The 20,171-nt window shown below is 34.6% G+C and overlaps 1 non-coding gene across 1 annotated transcript; it reads left to right on the top strand.

The window, feature by feature from the left end:
• Positions 1-15,215: 15,215 nt before the first annotated feature.
• Positions 15,216-15,322, top strand: LOC121210490 (small nucleolar RNA R71). Its single transcript, XR_005905608.1, has one exon. It is a non-coding gene; the product is annotated as a small nucleolar RNA R71 (small nucleolar RNA).
• The last annotated feature ends 4,849 nt before the right edge of the window (positions 15,323-20,171 follow it).

The following is a 20,171-nucleotide window of genomic DNA, read 5'->3' on the forward strand; positions in this document are numbered from 1 at the left end:
TTAACACACAACAAATATTCATATTCTTCCATTAAACATTAAATTACACACATGTCACACATGGGTAAATTTTTAAACATGAACCCTACTTCAAATCAAGGATAGAAATAGGTAAATCTTGTTACGAGGATTTCAAAAACGTGAAAATCATTAAAAACGGGGCAAGAATGGACTTACTATGGAGCTTGGAAAGCTTGAACAAAACTCTAGCCATGGTGGTCTTCAAAATTTCGGCCAAGGGGTTGAAGATGATCAAAATTTGGCCTTTATTTTGTTTATTTAATCATTTAATTACTAAATGACCAAAATGCTCCTAACTTAAAAATATTCTATTTCACCTATTTCATGTCCATTTTTGTGCAAAAAATTAACCAATAGTCTAATCACCATTTAAGGACCTCCAATTTAAAATTTCATAACAATTGAACACCTCTAACATGTAGAACTCAACTTTTTCAATTTTTACAATTTAGTCTTTTTGACTAAATTGAGTGCCCAAACGTTAAAATTTTCGAATGAAATTTTCAAAAAATCATTCCGTGAAATTGTGACCATAAAAATATAATAAAAATAATTTTTTTCTCGTCAAATTTGTGGTCCCAAAACCATTGTTCCGACTAGGCCCAAAATTGGACTGTTACAACTCTCCCCCCTTTAGGGATTTTCGTCTCTGAAAATCATACCAAAAGAAATTGTTTTCAACTCTCATGAATTACGTCCACTAGTTTCTCGAAATCACAAATCAAATCAACCTCGTATATCTCTTTCTAATCACCTTTGAACTTTAATACACAGTGTCGGAGCATATTGTCAAAGTTTTGACTTACTCTCTCAGACTTACCACCGATTTACAGATGTGTTGCAGTGCCAAGATACAACTGTGTACTCATAGTTTCCTGTAGCTTTTTCCATAATTGGGATACAACCTTCGAATCTCAATCCGAAATAATGGAGACTAATACTTTGAATAATCGAATAATCCTAGAAACATCTTACTTGGCTGGTTTGTTAAACAAGAAATCTGTACACGAACGATCAATCACAATCCGATAACATCTTCTTTTTTGGAGATAAAGATAATTAAGATACGAAATCTATAGTGTTTCCATCTCATTTTCATTCTTGAATCATCACTGATTGTGATAGTCTTGAATACTCTTGGAATTCGGCTTTTACCTGTTGACAAATTGACATTGAACACATGCTCAAAAACAACCTGTAACATACACAATTACTAGAACATCAACTTCATATGACTGCACATTTTATTACTCTCTGGATGAACAGACAAGCCACTACTGTGAACTTCGTATAAAATTTTTTTGCATAAGCCCCAGATTCTTTGGTACACAAATTCCATCTCAGAATAATAATAACAAGAATCAGGTCCTGTAACGGCCTAATTTTCAGTGGTGTCGGAAATGGTGATTTGAGATCACTAAATCTGACAAATAAGATTGAACAAGATAGTAATTTAATATTTATGAGTCAAGTAAGAATTTAGAAGAATTTGTGAAATGGTGAAATTAGTGAATTAAAAGAATTTATTAGGTCAAACGGGTCAAAAACGAGGTATCGAGACCTCGAATTTGAAAATCAAGCTATAAATATTTTTATAAATATTTATGAAGTTTCATTTAGCTAGTATTAAAGTTTGGTTGAGAAATTTTAACGATTAGGTAGTCAATTAAATAAAAAGGACTAAATTGTAATAAAAATAAATTTTGCTAAAAGGATTAAATAGCTCAAGTGTTAAAAGAAGGAAGATTTAAAGGGAAATTAAGCCTAAAAGTGAATAGGCTGGACGGCAAAGGCAAGAAAATCAGCAGAAAAATAAGGGAAATAAGGGCAAAATTGGGAATTTTACAACTTTAACATATAAAATAAGAAACAAAATTGAAGAATCTAGAGATCTCTTCATATTTTATCAGCCAAAACGCCATAGAAGGTCTGGAGAAAGTTGGTTTTTCATATTTTTACATCATGTAAGTTTAATTCTTGCTTTTTCTTGATAATTTTTATGTTTTTGTGACTTTTACAACTAGGTCCATATGTTTAATTCATTAGTTTTTGATTATATGCATAATTTTGAAAGTTGCCATGAACAAGTGCTGAAATTTTATGATGATTTATCATGGAATTGAGGTTTTAATTTTATTATATGATGATTTTATGAAGAGATTTTTTTGAGAAATAAATATTTAGGACTTAATTCTGAAAGTTGTGAAATTAGGGTTTTGTGATGAAACTTTGAATGTCAAAAGCTATGAGATAGTTTATAATTTTTAAATAAAGTGTTATTTGAGAAGAAAAAGTTCAATTGTTTAATAAATTGAGCAGGGACTAAATTGTAAAAATTGAAAAGTTTAGGGTAATTGTGTAATTTCGAAAATTTAAGGGTATAAATTATGAAATAGAATAGAATTGAAATGGATGCTAATGAAGGAATGATTTTATAATTATAGATAAAGAAAACGAACTGAATCGTGGAAAGGAAAAAAATTAAGAATAGTCCCTAAATTTCTACGACTTTTGCAAATTAGCCCAGGTAAGTTCATATGGCAAAGTTCAATGTTTTGTTATGAAAATCTTATGATTGTTAAAGTATTTTATTGTTGATGAATACTATCAATTTGCATTAACTAATAAATAATGTGTAAGTAAAAGTACAAATTAGTAAGAACAATGGATTTGAGTGCTTCTATTCTGTGACCCTGATGAATTGACGAAAAATATGTGATAAGTGCGCCCGTTTAAGACCATAGCTAGGCTATGGCATCGGTGCAATGTGATAATGTGACTCCGTGTAAGACCATAGCTGGGCTATGGCATCGGTATAATGTGATAATGTGATTCCATATAAGACCATGTCTGGGATATGGCTTCGGTATGATATGTGAACCGTGTAAGACCATGGCAAGGCTATGGCTTCGGTGTGTGATGCGTAACAATGAGAAATTCCATAGTTTACTATGGCAATGTGATAATGGAGCACTCAATTCCCTTATTGTTCCCTAATTTGACAATGAAGTAAATGAGAAATGGGCCTAAGGGAGTTAAATTGTGAGTAGCCATATGGAAATTATTCAAATGAGTTATTAATGAAATTTTGATTTGGAGGATGAAATAGTTAAACTAATAGATATATGATTGTGTACAATATTTGATAAGATTTGTGTTTTTATGCCTATGAGCTTACTAAGCTTCAATAAGCTTACTTGTGTGTGTTTGATAATTTCTTTTGTAGATTGAATTAAAGAGAAGTTGGTAGATCGGATCAACACAACAAGGCACACTATTCAGATCAATTCCGGTAGTTTTTGTTTTATGTTTAAAGATTTATATGGCATGTATAGAGTTTGAATGAATTGAAGAAAATATGTTATAAACTAGTTAACAATATTTGTACTAAAACAGTTTTTGGTAAGTAGCAGTAGTTTGAATTTGAAAATTCACCATAAATTGTGGAAATTGAGTTAAGGCTGAGAAAAAAATGAGATTAAAGCCTAATGAGTCTAGTTTCATATAGAGGAAACGATGCATGCAATTGGATTTTATGTTATGAGATATTTAAATTGTTGTGAGATAGAGTCTGAATGACTTCGAGTTCCCTTGTTCTAATTTGTAAAAATCATTAAAAATTGAAAAAACATAATTATGAGTCATACTGTATATGTATGGATTCCTCATTGGGTTTATTTCTAAGAGAAACAAACGGCATGTTATTTGAATTCTGTACAGGGAGAAATTTGGTTCGTAGTGCACAGGGGTCAAAGTAGCCAAACCCTGAAACAGGGGAGAATTTAACTAATAAATTGTACTAATTGGACCAACCAAAAATTATATAAAAAAAATTGGTAACTAGATAAGTGAGTCTAAATTCGGAGAAAATTTACAGATTTGAATTTCGAGTTTTATAACTCAAGATATGATTTTTTTAGCAACTATGACGCAGTTGGACAGCTTGTCTGAAAAGTATGATATAAATTATCTGAATTTGGTTAAGTGCTCAAATAAGTTTAGTAGTGCCTTGTGCTCGACTCCGGCGACGGTCTCGGGTAAGGGGCGTTATAGGTCCAACCTGAACTTCAGAATCAAAAGTCAATCCTCACTGTACTCATTTAGCTCATCACTCACTAGCACATTTCTGAGTTTTTCAAACTTGCAAAGAAAACATCACTTTAGCTTTTTATTTAGCTAAAATCAGATCATCATCAAATAAGATCAATCCAGTAACCAATACTCACAAAAATAATTAAGGATTTTCCATCCAGGCATCTGTAACTATAACTACTTTCTCGGAGATTGATCGATAATTACTAGAAATCTTTCAATATCTAAATCCATTAACAATATCTCAAACTTCAGATCTTTTTCTGTAACATTAGATACTTTAAACCATTAGGATAAGGAAGCATATGACATTTTCCATCGAACACACGATATCATCGAATTTACAACATAGACATAAAAGTGGCCATCTCTAAATCACTAGTCGAATAGTTCTTTTTAATGTGATATTAACCGTCTGAAAACATGAACCATCACTTTACATTATAGTAATAGAACACATTCTAATCTGTTCACTAGTGCATCACTGAAAAAAATCATAAATTCATTACTCAATTCAAACTGAACTCAAACCCAGAGCTTCAGTTAATAATACCTTCAATTGCTTTCAACGTTGCTAACATGCACAAACCATCTGAATTTTCATAAATGTGACAACCATATCATTCATAATAACATCATCAGATTAGAACAAATCTAGTAGGTATATCTCGGTATCATACTCTCTAGAATATCAATCCTTCATTTAGACTATCCATCGATATACTCATGAATGCACAAAATTTATTACCATAACTTCAACACCCCCTAACCCATATCCATCGCCGGAGTGGGGTTATGAGGCATTACCAAACTGTACACAGCTTAAGTAAGTTAAACATTACTATTCATGTTTAAGATAATACAAATTCAATTGTACAAATCAAATGTGCTTTTCCTTTAACACCCAAATAATTAAAAAATTATAACATAGATTATTATATGATAGTTTCATGCACATATCTTAAGACATTAGATACATATTTCAATTACATGCTAACATACCACTTTAAATTAATAAATAACAAACATATTTTTAATACAATATATAATACACATTTTACTATACCACTATGAAACATTAATTAAACAAAAAATACAACCCATAATACACCCCATTCACATGCTAATTTCATACATAATTAACACTCATATAACCAAATATACATTCTCATATCATTGATGAATATACTTAACTTTACTTATGGCCATTCGATTATAATATTAACTCTACATTTTTTTACTATTCAAGCGGTCATAATTTAAATCACCAAATATATATATACAAGAATCATACCAATCCATGTCATAAAATATGCCATAAAAACACATCAAAATATTTTAATAACATAATCGAATATACATTATAACTAACATAACTTCTTGATTGAATTACATAACAAACATATCAAGCACATATGTTCTTTGTATTGAGTTCATTAACTTGAACTAATTATATTGCAAATCATATCTTCGCAATACATCAATATAAAACCACAACCGAAATATTTTTTGTTTCTATATAATCATAATTCAACTCATTACCAAAACACATGACCAATCACATCAATACATATACTTCAAAATAATGTATATGTCAAACTAATGCATCATATGCAAGAATGTAAATATATATAAAAAAGTTGAACTATTAATCAAATATATTCATTATCTCATTTCAACATTTATTCAAATATACCCATCAACTAATTTTAAACCATTACTAACACATATAAAACATAATCAAATCATATTAACCAAAGGTAGCAAAACAAACATAATTCATACTATTATATATATATATCTTAGCCGATTCACTCAAACCACATCCAAAATCATCAACCAATTTCAATGCACAAAACACATATCAAAAATACAATTCATTCATGGCACATAACATTATAACCAAAATGAACTTAAACCATAATCAAACATAACCAAATTCAAGCATAGAAGTTAAGCCATTTTCGCATGGCTTAAATTATACAAAAACCAAAATCCAACAATTCAAAAGTATAATTGATCGCGTGATTCATAACAAGTGATAAATATTTATAATGAAGATCAAACCTAGACTAATTATTATCATGACGAAAAGGCAAGCGCACCTATCGAACAATAGTATAGTAATGGCAAGACCGGGATATCGTACCCAAGGGAACCAAAAGTACTAGTAATAACTATCTTTTGATTATCTAGCCTAAGAATAACAGGGTTTGTTTATTAAACTAATTATCTAAACTAATTAACTAATTTAATTAAAGCAAAGAGAAATTTGGAAAAAGACTTAAAGAAAAGCAATTGATAAAAAAGACACTCAAGGAGGAATCCACCTAGATTTCACTTGTTATCTGACTCTGAACCAGATGTTTTATTCATTTGAATTGATCTGTGAGATTCCCTAACCTATGTTATTATCCCTTTCGAGGCTAATAACGTCTAACCCTCAGTTGAATTAATCGAAATTTCTTTCTTAATTAAAACTCCTAGGGAAGCAGTAAATCACTCTATGGACTCCCATATTAGGTTTCACCCTAATCCGACAAAATTTCGTAACCCTATTTCTTGGCGTTCGATCAACTCCACTCAATTATGCTAAATCTACTCTTAGGCAAGGTCTATTCCTCCTCTGCATAAGCATATCAAAACATGAATTAATACCCGGAATATTAACTCAAGCATTAAGAACACATAATTAAGAATAAATCAAGTATTTATCATACAGTTCAGATAATAATAACAAGATCCATCATAGGTTTTATCCTCCTTAGGTATCTAAGGGGTTTAGTTCATAATAAAATAAGAGTACATCTCAAAAGTATAAAAATAACAAAACATGAAGAAAACTCTAACAACCCCTGAAGGAATTCTGATGGAGATCTTCAGTCTTGGAGTAGCTCCGGCTTTTGGGATGGATCGTCTGGCTTTCTTCAAGTAATTCCTGGCGTGTGGTTCTATATTCTAGAAATTTTCTGGAAGAGGCCCCCTTTTTAGGTCACACTTAGGGTGTTTATATAGGCCTTGGATTAGCTTTCTTCCACCCTAAGTATCCTTTTTTGTGTAAAATACAACTCTTTGAAAAAGGGACACGCCCTTGTGCCACGACCGTGTGACGTGATTGCCAGGTCGTGTTCGCTCCGTTAAATTGAACACAGTCGTGTGGGCTCAATGGCCAGGCCGTGTGAATCGTGTAAACCTTGGTCGACACCCCCGAAGGCCACAAGCGTGTGAGATGCCCATGAGGCAAGGCTTAGGCCGTGTCATCTTCTTGATTTGGTCTGTTTTGTCTATTTTTTGCTCGTTTCTGGCTCCTTTTGACTCTTGGGGCTCTCCTGAGTACAAAACATGAAATAACCGGAATAAAAGCACCAAAATCCATAAATCTAGTAATAAACATCCATAAATATGCTAAGTATTTGGGGTATAATTATGTATAATATGGCGTTTATCAAATACCCCTACACTTAAGCATTTGCTTGTCCTCAAGCAAAATTCTCATTTACTGCTAGAATTCATTCCTTTCAATCGCATAAGCATTACTGATAATGTTACAAATTATTCCACGGAAAATCATACAGCGAGAATTCAACTATAGGGGCTTTAAAAACCTCAAACAATCTAAATCGAATACTTTGATAACAAAATTATAGGTAATCTCCTTCCTTCAAGTAATTAACTTTAGTCCTAAATATATAAGAGATGACATCCTCACTAAAGATTTGCTCAAATCACTCAAAGTGTTTAAGGTTCAAGATTAAGCAGTTAATTGTCTAACATGAAAAGTTATTACCATAGGCTTGCATGAAAATCAAATCTTCACCACTTGTAAATGATATGATACACTAATCAAAAGGTCTTTGCATGGTTGTAATGGGGTTTAGGTAACAGGTATGTATACAAGCTGAAGAGACAAGGGTTAGAATCGAGATAATTTCAATATGTTACCCCACTATCAAAAACTTAATTACTGAACCACAAAGAAATATCTAGAACTGTTTTACATGAGTTCATGACAACTTTAGCTTGCTGAGAATTACAATAATAATACTGAGTTTTTTTTATCATACAAACCAAGTCAATACAATATAGAAATAATACTTCATGATTCAGTAACAAAAAATGGTGAACATAGTGAGGTAACAATATTAAATTTAATTTCGATAAAAATAAAAAAATAAAAAAATTAAGTAAGTGGATTTCAACAATAATAGGTTAATGGGTTAATGATGAAGGTTAATAAAAAAAAAGTTAGTAGGTTCAAATTGGGTTCACTAAGGGTTTAATTATGTGGGAAGACTTTTTATGGAGTAAATGGGTTAAATCCTAAGTGCCTTTATCATCTCAGTATATCAAATCATACGTGTGATCTCAACATGTATAATCGAAGCAAGTTCTAGAATAACAGTTCAATGTTGACACACTCAAACCACAAAAGAAGTGAGCAAGAAAGAAAGCTATATGCTCAAAAGGCTCAAAAATCTCACAAAAAATTTGGGTTTTTGATGTCATTCCTGTAACACCCCTTACTCGTGTTTGACGCCGGAACAGGGTACGAGGCATTACCAGACTTAATCACTAATCATTGTATAAAAATCGATTCATAATTAATAACATAATCAATACTATCTACATTAAATGACTTTATACAATAGAGACCTTCAAATAACATAGGTCAGTATTTTAAGCCAATTCCTAGCAACTTAATAACAATTAAACGAGTCTCCATACATGCCAAAGACTTAAAATACTTTAAAACCTTTATATATCGATCAATAGTTTGATAGTGTGATGTAAACTCCGGCGACCTCCAACTCGAGCTAACATCTGCGACACTATAGGAAAAAGGAAAGGAAGGGAGTAAGCATTATAGCTTAGTAAGTAAGTATGTAAATATGAATAAACAATACATTATCATACTTTAAACAAAGTCACAATATGTTCCCGGAATATTACCATCACAAACACACATACTTTCACTATTACAATCATAAATAGGTTCAAAATAAGCTATCTAGCAGAGTACCAGCAACTAAATTATTTATTTCTAGAGCTAATAGAACTCCAAATTACAAAATGTTAATTTTCCTTAAAACTAGATTCACATATATTCTTACCATAAAATTTTCAAAATTAACACATTTCACCTATGGGTATTTTTCCAAATGCGAACCCTGGCTTAAATTATTGCTAGAATAAGCTTAATCAAGTTATCGGGATTCCAAAATAGTAAATAACTTGAAAAATGGGGCTAGAACGGACTTACTATTGAGCTTGGAAAGCTTGAAAACCCTAGCCATGGCTTCCCCCATGCTAATTTCGGCCTCCATGAAAAAGATGAGTCAATTTTGGCTTTATTTTCCCTTTTTATTTCTTTTAATTACCAAATGACTAAAATGCCCTTAAGGCCTTTCTTTAAAATTTTGTCCTATTCATGCCCATTTTTGTCCAAACGAAATATAATGGTCTAATTACCATTTAAGGACCTCCTCTTTAAACCCCCATTTCAATCAAGTACTTATGAATTAGAACACATATTTTGTAACTTTTGCAATTTAGTCCTAAAAGTCCAATTAAGCACTTTATCAGTAAAATTACTTAACGATATTTTTACACAATATTTTAATCAATAAATAAACCTTAAAACTTAATCGGAATAAAATTTTTGACTTTGAATTCGTGGTTCTAAAACCATCATTCCATTTAGGCCCTAAATCGGGCTGTTACAGCAACTTCTGCAAATAAGCCCTAATAGGCAAATTAAACATGCAATCTATAAAATTTCTTATCAATACTCTAACACATGCATCTAATCACCCAGTAAATCATAAAAATTAATTGAAATAAAATTTTCTATCTCAGATTTGTGGTTTCGCAACCACTATTTCATTTAGGCCCTATTTCGAGATGTTACAATTCCTGTATACTTAAGATTTCAAGATAATACCTCAATTTAGGAAAAATAGTCTAAAAATTTTTATTTCTCAAAAGATCAACTTATCATGCTCGATTCTTTAAGGTCCTATAATCAAATAATCATGCACAATTCCCTTGGTCTAATTCATGACATATCAACAATAATTATAGATCAATCAGAATTCATTCTATCAATATTATGAGAAAATCACTTAAGCACAAGACCAACTTCAGGGATTTGAGAATAATGCAAAAAGTTAGGTTTCATGTTCAACCCCCCACACTTAAGATGTACATTGCCCTCAATGTACAAAGATAGATTATTCAAAATAAAGAAAATCATAAGAGGAAAGGAGGTGAAACTCCCTGTTATATAGATCCGGAGCTTGATTCTAAGGCTGAAGTGTTTGGGGAAAGTAGTAGCTGCCATTGTTCTTGGCTAGATGAAGAAATTGGGTCATTGAACATGGCAGTTGTGAGGTATTGTTTCCCATTTGTTTCGTCATTCCGTAAAATATTCCTAGCAGTTTTGCTTGGAAGTCTGTAGAATCATGAAGAGCTTATTAAGAGTTGGTGTGGAAAAGAGGGTAGTGGGATTAATTGTTAGAAATACCAAAAAATGAAAAAAATAAAATTTACTAATATAGACATGTCTTTCAAATTAAAGTAATAAAATTGAAATAAAAAAATAAAAAGAAAAATAAAAATAAAATAAAATAAATAAAAAATAAGAATAAAAAGATAGGAGGATTCAATGATCCTCGTCAGTGGGGCCCTTAGGTGGTGGCATTAGGCTGGCGACGTGAAAGTGTTGGCACAGCTGTTGTATCATGGCCTGTATATCGTCCATCTATCGGTCCCGTCGCCAACCTCTCTCATGAATCATCTCGAACTGTGTAGTGCAATACTGCTTGATGTGGGTGAGTCAGTCGGAAAAGTGTACCAATGAAGCAGGCTCATGAACTGGTCGTTCCCTAGGTGGCACGGTGGAAGGCTTCTCATGCTGTGGGGGAATATCATTAGGAATGTCCTCAAGATCCTCCTCGTCAATGGCATGAGAGAGACGGTACTGAAGAGGATCGGTTCTATGTCGGCGCTCGATCATCCTAATGTGCAACATAGTCGTGATGCCCTGTGGGGACATCTGACCTATCAGTGTAAGCACTGATGACTGGGCCATGGTGTTGAGGAGACCGAAGTGTTTGGCAAGGTGCGTCACGTAGGGGCCGATGGAGATCACTTCCTTCCTATGCCACTCGGTCTGATGGCGAATGGCGAAAGTAATGAAGTATGCCATGTCAGTCACGTGTGCATTCGCAATGCACCATAAATAGTAGGCATTGTAGGTGTTGACGACGTTGGTGCTCTCTCTCCTTCCGGTCAAGGTGTGTGCCAATATGGCATGAAGATAGTGTAGGGAAGGAGCGAGAGCTGAGGCTTTCGAGCGGCTGAGGTCGTAGGTGGAAGAGAGTGGTGCCACAGCTTTCCAGCACAAGGAGGGAGAAATGTGGATATTTCGTGGTAGTGCATTCATGTCTTCCTCCTCCATGAACTCTTCAGTGTAAAGCCTAGAGCGACTCCAAACTCTGGGACACTCATCGCGCGAACTAGACCGCCTAATCGGCAGTGATTGGTGCCTGGGTCATCATTGTTCGTCATCACCACCTGTAAATGAAAAGTAGAGCATAATTTTAAAGTTAGCTCTAAATAAGTGGGCTCGGTAGTAGCGAAGAACCGTTCCCATGGGTTTGTGGACAGGAGGGCGCGGATGGCATCAGCTAGCTGAACTTGCTCTAAGGTAACCCAGTCAATGCAGCGACCTGTAGTGAGGGGTCGTGCATGTAGTATCTGAAATAGCTCCTCCTGTGTAGCTTGTAGAAATTCAAGGAACGGGTGCCGAACTTCGGCTGTAGCACGTACCGAGGAAGAACCCAGTCCCCTACGTCTCTTTGAGGATGGGACCGCGGCCTTCTTGCCTCTCGATGATGACATAATGTTCTTGAAAATACATGAGCATTGATAGAATCCAAGATACATCAGTAGTTAAGCAAGAGGCCTAAAATTAGTATATGCTATTTAGTAACTTAAACAATTCAAATATAGAAAATTTTAAAGCAAATTCCTAACTTGTCTAAAACATATTAGTAATAGTAACAATATCTATGTAAAGCATGTAGAATACTAATGTAGCAACACAAATTGGAAAAATAAGGTTGAAAAAGTGAACCAAAGGCTGCTGTAGGGTAGTGCACGGGCGTGTTGGTGGCGAGCACGGGCGTGTAACGCGGGGATATAGCCGTGTAGAAGAAAAATAGAGGGTATAGAGAGGGGAAAGTGGGGATTAATTCAAGAGGAGTGGATTTGAGGGTGGTCCCGTGTTTTTTGAATTTTGCGAGTTAGGTCATGCCCGGCTACTATCCCACACCCGTGTGTCTTGGGCGTGTGTCAAACACGGCCATGTCGTACGATTGTGCCTAGCTTTGTTCGCTTCTCCCACGCCCGTGTGTTATAGTAGCATGCCCGTGTATTGTTGTACACGGTTGGACGGCACGAGCGTGTCTCACGCCCGTGTCGAAGAAACAGAATCGAGCCTTGTCATTGGCACGCCCATGGTTTTCCATCCCCACACCCGTGGTCTCCTATCAAGTTCAGCCACAGCCATGTCGCACGGCCGTGGGGATTTATCACACTTCTTGTTTTGGGGAAATCATGTCCTGCTTCCACACGGCTGTATCACACGGCTATGTCTCTTCCCCTATTTGGCCACGGCTTTAGGCACGCCCTTGTGCCTAGCCGTGTGTGCTGAAAAGCTTTGCAATTCAAAGATTAAGTTAATGATTCAAAGTGTTAGAAATTAAAAATAAAGAAATCAAAATATGTTAGTGCTCGGATTGCCTCCGAGAAACGCTTATTTATAGTCTAAGCTTGACTTACCTCTCTGTTGAATGATCATGGTGGTTTGAGGAGTTTATACTCCACATTCCTACCATTAGCCTTGACAAAATAAGGTTTGAGACAGGTATTGTTTACCTTAAAAGTGCCAAACTTGGGGTGACTTACCTCAACCGTATCGAATGGGAAAATACTGAGTACCGTAAGAGAGATTTCCTCATTTGGTGTGGTAGTGACAATGTGGGGATCTGCGGCAACTAGTAAGACTTTATCGCCAACCTTAAGTTGATTAGGAGAGGTATCGGGCTTCTTTTGGCATGGTTTCAGTTTATCATGTGTTCTCGATTTGTGTGCTCGCCATTCATCTAGCTCCTCTATTCGAAGCCTTCGTTCCTCATGGGTGTCTTTGTTCGCTACTTGATAATAGTGCACTGTCTCCGTTGTCTTGGTTCGAGGAGGTTCCTGCAAGAACGATTGAATATTAGTTTTGTCATCGACAAGTTTCATAGCATTATCTTGAGTCTTAGAGGTTTTGACTGAGTTGCGTGCTTGGAGTGTTACTGCGTCGTTTACTGCACGAAGTGTTAGCTCTCCTGTGCCTATATTAATAATGGTTCTGGTAGTTGTTAAAAAGGATCGTCCTAAAATTAAAGGTACATCGTTATCCTCATCCATATCTAAGACGACAAAGTCTACTAGGTAAATAAATTTATCAATTTTAACGAGAACATCTTCAATAATACCTTTAGGAAATCTAATTGTTTTGTCAGCCAATTGTATGCTCATCCTAGTCTGTTTGGGTTTACTGAGACCTAGTCGCTTAAACATTTTATACGGCGTAACATTTATACTTGCCCTTAGATCAGCTAAAGCATTATTCACAGATAAACTGCCAATTAAGCAAGGAATTGTAAAACTCCCTGGATCTTTCAATTTGTTAGGTAGGTTATGCTTTAGAATAGCTGAGCAGACTGCATTGAGTTCCACATGCGATATAGCGTCTAATTTTATTTTATTGCTCAGAAGTTCCTTTAAGAAATTTGCTGAGTTGGGCATCTGCGACAGGACTTCAATAAAGGGTAAGTTAATATGTAATTTCTTTAAGAGTTTGACAAACTTACCGAATTGCTCTTCTGTTCTATCTTTCTTCATCGCTTTAGGATATGGCACACGAGGTTCATAATACGTACTTACCTGATTAGGATCACCGTCATTTACCTCTTCTCGACCTTTGTTCATCGCGTTGTCTTGCTATAATTCTGGCTCTGGTGCAATGAATCCTTCCTTATTTTGAGTACTAATTGCATTGAGGTGTTCCCTTTGATTAGGACTTCAATAAAGGGTAAGTTAATATGTAATTTCCTTAAGAGTTTGACAAACTTACCGAATTGCTCTTCTATTCTATCTTTCTTCATCGCTTTAGGATATGGCACACGAGGTTCATAATACGTACTTACCTGATTAGGATCACCGTCATTTACCTCTTCTCGACTTTGTTCATCGCGTTGTCTTGCTATAATTTTGGCTTCGGTGCAATGAATCCTTCCTTATTTTGAGTACTACTTGCATTGAGGTGTTCCCTTTGATTAGGTTCAGTATTACTTGGTAAGCTACCTTGTTGTCATTCGGAGATTAGTTTGGATAGCTGGCCTATCTGCGTTTCGAGTCCTTGGATCGATGCTTGTTGATTATTAACTGCTGTCTCGGTATTTTGGAAACGAGTTTCTGACATCGAGATGAATTTAGAAAGCATCTCTTCAAGGTTTTGTTTCTTCTCTTGTTGATAAGGTGGCTACTGAAAACCCTAAGGATTTTGTGGCTTTTGATTCCATTGACCACCCCAGGAGAAATTTGGGTGGTTCCTCCAACCTGCATTGTAAGTATTACTGTATAGGTTATTTTGAGATCGGAAGTTATTGTTTCCCATATAGTTGACTTGTTCTTCTTCAGTTGTAGGATTGAAGGATTGGTATTCTGTATGCACACCTCTGCCACTTGAGTCACACCTCATTACTGGATGTACCTGCGTAGAACCAAGTAAACCGTCAATCTTTTTATTGAGAAGTTCTACCTGATTAGAGAACATGGTGACTGAATCGATGTTTTAAATGCCGACTATTTTCGTTGGCTTTGTCCTCATAACTTGCCACTGATAGTTATTCAGTGACATCTCCTTTATAAATTCATAGGCATCTTCCGGTGTTTTATTGTTGATGGTTCCGCCAGCAGCTGCGTCAACCGTTTGCTGAGTCGAGGGATTCAGACCATTGTGGAATGTTTGTACTTGAAGCCAAAGTGGTAACCCATGGTGAGGGCACCTTCTCAGTAAGTCCTTGTATCTCTCCCATGCATCGTAAAGTGTTTCTAAATCCATTTGTACAAAAGAAGAGATATCATTACGTAATTTAGAGGATGAAAAAGATTTTAATAAAAATTTCTCGGTCATTTGTTCCCAAGTAGTGATAGACCCTCGTGGTAACGAGTTCAACCATTGTTTAGCTTTGTTTCTTAGTGAAAAGGGAAACAACCAAAGACGTATGGCATCATCAGAAACGCCATTGATTTTAAATGTATCGTAAAATTCCAGAAAGTTCGCTAAGTGAGCGTTGGGATTTTCATCCTGCAAACCATCAAACTGAACAAACTGTTGTATCATCTGAATAGTGTTAAGTTTTAATTCAAAAGTATTTGCAGCTACAATAGGTCTAACTATGCTAGATTCAGTTCCTGTTAAAGAAGGTTTAGCATAATCATACATAGTACGTGAGCAGGATTTTGATTAGTCGCAATTGCGAGAGGTAGCTGATTGCCTTGGATTTCAGCCATCTCGTCGGTTGGGGGTCGAGTACGGTCTTCTCGCTTGTTCTCCGTGTATCGTAAGCTGCGCCTTATTTCTCTTTGATTTTTGTAAATTGTACGATCAATTTCTTCGTCAAAAAGTAATGGTCCCAACGGGTTTGTTCTAGTCATAAACTATAAAAACCTGCCAAGAGAAAGAAAAAGTAAATTAATAAAAAATAAAATAAAATAAAATAAAATTGCAAGAAAAATAAATGGCTAAAGTAATAAAAATTTAGTGTTCCTAATATTTTAGTTCCCTGGCAACGGCGCCAAAAACTTGGTCGCATGATTCGTAACAAGTAATAAATATTTATAATGAAGATCAAACCTAGACTAACTATTATCACGATGAAAAGGCAAGTGCACCTATCGAACAATAGTATAGTAATGGCAAGACTGAGATATCGTACCCAAGGGAACCAAAAGTACTAGTAATAACTATCTTTTTATTATCTAGCCTAAGAATAAAAGGGTTTGTTTATTAAGCTAATTATCAAAACTAATTAACTAATTTAATTAAAGCAAAGAGAAAATTTGGAAAAAGACTTGAAGAAAAGAAATTGATAAAAACGACACCCAAGGAGGAATCCACCTAGATTTCACTTGTTATCTGACTCTGAATCAGGCGATTTATTCACTTGACTTGATCCGTGAGATTCCCTAACCAATGTTATTATCCCTTTCAAGACTAATAACATCTAACCCTCAATTGAATTAATCAAAATTTCTTTCTTAATTAAAACTCCTAGGGAAGCAGTAAGTCACTTTATGGACTCCATTATTAGGTTTCACCCTAATCCGGCAAAATCTCGTAAACCTATTTCTAGGTGTTCGATTAACTCTGCTTAATTATGCTAAATCTACTCTTAAGCAGGGTCGATTCCTCCTCTGCATAAGTACATCAAATCTTGAATTAATACCCAGAATATTAACTCAAGCATTAAGAACACATAATTAAGAACAAATCAAGTATTTATCATACAGTTCAGATAATAATAACAAGATCCATCATCGGTTTTATCCCCCTTAGGTATCTAAGGGGTTTAGTTCATAATAAAATAAGAGTACATCTCAAAAGTATAAAAATAACAAAACATGAAGTAAACTTTAAAAACCCCTGAAGGAATTCTGAGGGAGATCTTCGTAGCTCCGGCTTTTGGGATGGATCATCTGGCTTTCTTCATGTAATTCCTGGCGTGTGGTTCTATATTCCAGAAAAGTTTTGTAAGAGGCCCCCTTTTTAGGTCACACTTAGGGTGTTTATATAGGCTTTGGATTAGCTTTTTTCCTCCCTAAGTATCTTTTTCCGTGTAAAATACAACTCTTTGAAAAAGGGACACGTCCGTGTGCCACGACCGTGTGATGTGATTGCCAGGCCGTGTTTGCTCTGTTAAATTGCACACGGCCGTGTGGGCTCAATGCCCAGGCCGTGTGAATCATGTAAACCTTGGTCGACACCCCCGAAGGCCACGGGCGTGTGAGATGCCCATGTGGCAAGGCTTAGGCCTTGTCATCTTCTCGATTTGGTCCGTTCTGTCCCTTTTTTGCTTGTTTCTAGCTCCTTGTGACTCTTGGTGCTCTCCTGAGTACAAAACATGAAATAACTGGATTAAGAGCACCAAAATCCACAAATCTAGTAATAAACATACATAAATATGCTAAGTATTTGGGGTATAAATATGTATAATTTGGCGTTTATCAATAATCTAGCCTATACATGCCATAGATTCGAAAGTTCACTTATAAAAATACCGAAGATAGTCGATAGTGTGATGGACTTTGCTGACGATCTCTGAGCTCGTTACTTGACTCCAAAATCTATAAAATAAATGAAAACATATACACACACAATAAGCTATCATAGCTTAGTAAGTCATAAGCAAGTAATAATCAAATGATCAAAATCATCAAAAATTCCAATACAAAACATGTTAATCTATTACATATCTTTTATTTTCCATCATCAAACAACAAAAACCACAAGCTTTTAACAATGGCATAACTTAAAATATTCATCAAAATAAAAAATTCAATCATGGGCTTTGTAGATAACATAACAACGATCTCAAAAATATAAAAATTATCAAAAACCGAGCTAGAACTCACCTTAATTCAAGCTTCAATAGTTCCGAACCCTAAGCTTTCTTTATTTCTTTTTCTTTTCTTTAGTTTCGGTCATGAGAAAATGAAGAACATGGCTTTTAATTATTTTATGTTTTATGATATATTAACATATTATGCATTTTACATAATTAACCTTTATAAATTAATTCAAAACCATTACAATCATGTCCTTAACCATCCATGCAATAGCCATTTGGTCTAATTTCATTTTAAAACCTCCTATTAAAAGAACAATAACTATTCAGCCCTTTTACAAATAACCATCAAATTTTCATTTTACGCGATTAAGCCTTTTTATTTAATTGAGCATTCAAATGACAAAATTAAAGTACGAAAATTTCACAGACATAAATTCACACATAATAAACATAGAAAATAATTTTAAAATATTTTTTTGAGTCAGATTCGTGGTCCCAAAACCAGCATTTTGAATAGGGTCTAAATCAGACTGTTACAATTCTCCCCCTTAGGGATTTTCATCCCCGAATATCTTACCGTTGAATAGGTTTGGATAATGTTCTTTCATTGCATCTTTTGGCTCCCACGTTGCTTCTTCAACTTCGTGTTTATGCCATAGTACTTTCACTAATGAAATTTTCTTATTTCGCAATTCTTTAACTTCGCAAGCCTCGTATGACATTTACGACCGTACAAAGCCTCATAAGGTGTCATTTTGATACTTGACTGAAAGATATTATTGTATGAAAATTCAATTAGAGGCAAGTACCATTCCCACGTACCTTTGAACTCGAGAATGCAACATCTCAACATATCCTCAAGTATCTGAATGATTCATTCAGACTGACCATCTGTTTGCGGATGGAAAGCAGTGCTGAAATGTAATTTCGTACCTAGAGCAGCTTGCAGTTTCTTCCAAAACCGTGATGTAAACCCCGGACCTCTATCTGAAACAATAGAAATAGGCATACCGTGTAATCTCACAATCTGAGAAACATACAATTCAGCTAGCTTATCAAGCGAATAATCTGTACGAACGGGAACAAAGTGAGCTGATTTAGTCAATCTATCCACAATAACCCAGATTGCATCTTTCTTGCTCGGTGTCAACGGTAAACTAGAAACAAAATTCATCGTGACTCTGTCCCATTTCCATCAGGCATCATGATTGGCTGAAGCAATCCAAAAGGTACCTGATGCTCAGCTTTTACTTGCTGACTGATTAAACATTTCGAAATAAAGTTAGAAATGTCTTGTTTGATACCATGCCCTGTAACACCCTCTAACCCAATTCCATCGCTGGAGGGGTTATGAGGTATTACCTAACGATCACAACAACATTTGAACACTCATATAGCAAAATTAGGCCGTACAATACTATGCTACCAAGCTGAATTTATAAATAAATATATTTCTAATCAAAATTTTAAGCTTATAAAAAAATATTTTATAAAAACGCATGCCAATATAAAATTACACAGTAAATTCAACATGTATATGCAAACATAGTATAATGTATGTGCATAACAAGAAAATATGAAAAGAATTCATTAATAAAACTAATACAAATTAGTGTCACGGTTCCTTTGGTCTCTTTTGAACCTGGTTAGTTACCAACTCATTTGCTTATACTTAGTTACAAAGTCAATCGACCATTTTATGAATTCATTTAAAAACAATTAATAGGTTAAATTGAATGCCATCAATGCTTGATATTTAATCAACAAAATAAGATATATATATACTTAAAAAAAATTATGCGCATGAAGTAACGTTATAACAAGACCAAATGTGCATCATTTCTCATCAATGTTAAAGCAAAATGACCATGTCCATTTCAACCATTTTGAGCGTCTATATAAAACCATATATGCTCAATGTGCATACCAAAATCATATATATATAATAAACCGAATATAAATACCAATTAATAAGCTTAAAACATACTCATGCTTGCCATTACCACTGAATATCAATATCCAACCCACAATTGATCAAATTATAAGTATAAATATTCGATCATCAACCAAAAACATATAAAACAACTCACTTATCACAACATATACATATCATGATTAAACTTACACCACCATAGCATATAACACTTAGACTAGATTAATGCTCATTATTCCATCATATTCAAATTTTACCAAACTAATATTATAACCTATTTGATCATTAGGATAATCAAATACGCATTGTAACACCCCAAACCCGACCCAGACGTTATGGCCGAATCTAATGTGCCACATTGAAGTTAAAAACCCATGTTTCGTTTTAGTGCTTTAAAAACCAACTTTTGTTAAGCTAACAAAGTGAATGGGAGCTAGGCA

Source organism: Gossypium hirsutum, chromosome A11 (genome assembly GCF_007990345.1).
Source record: "Gossypium hirsutum isolate 1008001.06 chromosome A11, Gossypium_hirsutum_v2.1, whole genome shotgun sequence".
In the NCBI taxonomy this organism is placed as follows: domain Eukaryota; kingdom Viridiplantae; phylum Streptophyta; class Magnoliopsida; order Malvales; family Malvaceae; genus Gossypium; species Gossypium hirsutum.